Here is a 3567-nt window from a genome sequence, read left to right as displayed (position 1 = left end):
ATAACCCGATTTCCATCTCTTCTACTGTTCATTTATAGCTTTTTGTATATCCTTTACAATAAACTCATAAGCATAGTTAGTTTTTCCCTGAGTCTTGCAAGCCATTCTAACAAATAGTTGAACTCAAGGAGGGGGTTGTGGGAACCCAGATTTATAGCTAGTTGGTCAGAAGTATAGTAATCTGGTCGGAAGCACAGGTGACAATCTGGGACTTGTGGTCAGCATCTGAAGTGCGCAATCTCATGTAGCTGAGCTCGTGAAATCTGATGCAAACTCCAGGTAGATAATTTCAGAAATAAATTAAAATGCAGGAGACCCAGCTGGTATTGGAGAATTGCTTGATGTGTGGAAACCTCTCCCCTACAATCTGTTGTCAGAAGTATTGTGAATATAAATAAAGGAGAAAAACAGGACTGGTTTTTCCCAAGATGGCGTGTATAGCTAAAGATTATTCATGTTCTGAATGAATACCACTGCATGGTATTCCTCTTAAATACACCACAATTTATTTATCCATATTAAAAAATAAATCAGGAAAGTTATTCATGTGTGTTTGTGTCACACAAAAAGTTATTCTTTAGCCCAATTCTGTGCACTTAAGGATAAAAAGAAAGAGGATTTTGAGAAAGAAGAAGTCATAGATTGAATACAAGATAATTGATTGAAACTTGGAAAATTTTTAAATCATCTTGACATTAAATAATATGGCAATGTGTTCATGTAAGATATTAAATATAACCTATGATTATCTACCTTTATCAATTCAGATTCTTACACCCAATTAGTGCAGTGGTATCATTTTTGCATTTAAGAAGGAAAACCAGAAGTCCTTGAAGTTTATCCTTTCACTCTTCCATCACTTCCCACTCCCGGGGTATTATCTGGGCTAAATCTAGATGCTAACAGTTATTATATACACCATAAGAAGTTAATGACAAGAATCTATCCATAAATAGAAAAGCTTTCATAATATCTGAGGTATCTTATAATTTTATGAAAACCTGCATCCACCCTATGAAAAGGATATCACAGCATATAAATGAAGAATTGAATTGAGATGTTTAAGGATTAGATAGTTTAATCTTAATATGTTTGAATCAAATATAATGTTAATACTATCTGGACTGATCATTTGCAGTGATTTAAAAGTAAGTTTTGGGCAAAATGTGACTTCTAAGTCAGAAAATGTTATCAACATGAAATCTTTATATTGTTTATTCACAGTCTTAAGGGAGTTCTGCCCCACCATGACCAGATTTCCATATGTGTATCCAAATAGATAGCTAATCACTCCTTTGATGCAACAAATTTGGTCAATCTGAAAAGAAATAGGGTTAGAGGTAATTTTTTACATAAGATTCAGGATCCTACCAATACACAATGCATTTTAAACATATATGATTTGCAATCATAACCAACATTCACTGGCAATTGAATTAATAAATTTACAAATTATTTTGCCAAAATATGTCATAATGATTTTATTCACATGCACGAGAATAAACATATCACAGGTCTCACTTTTTCTTTTTAGCAAAATTTGACAAAATTAAAGAGAGACATGGACAAGTCCACAACCATGGCTGAATAGATTTTAATATATGTCAGTTGCTTTCTCAGCAATTTATAGAGCTAGATGAAAAATACTAGTAAAGCCACAGATGTTCTGAACAGCCCTATCAATTACACTGGTTTAATTGATACTGACATTGCAATGTTTGTTAGAAAACTGTCCCCAAAACAAAAGTTCAATTTGTTTTCACCACTAAAAGTTATAGCAGGCATCAATCTGGGGGACTAAGAAGGAACTTTGCCCTATGGCACCTTCAAACTTACAAATTAGACACTCTCCTTTCCTTCAGCTGTTGGAAATGGCAGACCTCAGTGGGTGCATTCTCTGGCGGATGGTGACCATCCAGCACTTTCACAAAAATGCCCATGTGAAGCTCCTAAGAAATCATCTGACTAGAACTTTTAAAAAGAATTCAACATTTTTGTTTCCTCAAGTAAGCATGTGTTTGATGTCTTAGAAGAATAAATTACCCTTCTGTGACTATAGTCTGTTATAGGAGCTCATTAGATAATATTTTTAAAGGCTGCCATACTTCTCTAATATGGGACATAGTTTGAATGGTAATAACAGCAGTTAATAGCATTAAAATTATGATGGGAAAAAGTATGGTAGATACTATTTTTCAGGTAGTCAATCAATTCTGGAATTTTAGAAACTATTAATTACACAAAGCAAAACAAAATTTTTATTTTTCTTCATAATCATTAAAAATAGCATTTTAAAATTTTATCTTCTTAAATTTTATTTTAAATTGGAGGATAATTGCTTACAATGTTGTGTTGGTTTCTGCTGTACGAAGACATCAATCAGCTATAAGTATACATATATCCCCTCCCTCTTGAAAAAATAGCATTTTAAACAAGAAACCAGAAAAAAGAAGTTACTTTTTATGTTTAATATGGAAACAACCTAGATGTCCATCAGCAGATGAATGGATAAGAAAGCTGTGGTACATATACACAATGGAGTATTACTCAGCCATTAAAAAGAATCCATTTGAATCAGTTCTGTTGAGATGGATGAAACTGGAGCTGATTATACACAGTGAAGTAAGCCAGAAAGAAAAACATCAATACAGTATACTAACACATATATATGGAATTTAGAAAGATAGCAATGATGACCCTGTATGCAAGACAGCAAAAAAGACACAGATGTGTATAGCGGACTTTTGGACTCAGAGGGAGAGGGAGAGGGTGGGATGATTTGGGAGAATGGCATTGAAACATGTATACTATCATGTAAGAATCGAATCGCCAGTCTATGTCCGATGCAGGATACAGCATGCTTGGGGCTGGTGCACGGGGATGACCCAGAGGGATGTTGTGGGGAGGGAGGTGGGAGAGGGGTTCATGTTTGGGATCGCATGTACACCCGTGGTGGATTCATGTCAATGTATGGCAAAACCAATACAGTATTGTAAAGTAAAAATAAAAATTAAAAAAAAAAAGAAAGAAAGAAGGTTCATTTGCATAACAGAAAGAGACTCACAGACTTAGATGATGAACTTACTGTTGAGGGGAGTGGGAGGAATGAGGGGAAGGGAGTTAGGGAGTTTGGGATGGACATGCACAAACTGCTATGTTTAAAATAGGTAAACAAGGTCTACTGTATAGCACATGGAACTCTGCTCAATGTTATGTGCCAGTCTGAATGGGAGTGCAGTTTGGGGAGACAGGATACACGAATTATCTGACTGAATCCCTTGCTGTTCACCTGAAACTATCGCAACATTATTAATTGGCTATACCACAATAAAAAATAAAAAGTTTAAAAGAAAAAAAAAAAGTAAACATACTTTTAATTTAAATTTTCTTACCAATTTTAATTGTGATATTTAATTTCACACAGAATGGATATAAATAGCTATGTCTATGGAATTTTGTGCCCTCCTTCTCAAGTTGATAAATATTATTTTCAATAAGCCTCATAATGATGACAGATAGATTCATATTATAGAGTCATTTCTTTGAATAACAATTTTTTAAAAAAGA

Source organism: Ovis canadensis, chromosome 20 (assembly GCF_042477335.2).
Source record: "Ovis canadensis isolate MfBH-ARS-UI-01 breed Bighorn chromosome 20, ARS-UI_OviCan_v2, whole genome shotgun sequence".
Classification (NCBI taxonomy): Eukaryota; Metazoa; Chordata; class Mammalia; order Artiodactyla; family Bovidae; genus Ovis; species Ovis canadensis.
The sequence above is the reverse complement of the archived record's forward strand: the minus strand, read 5'-3'. Positions refer to the sequence as shown.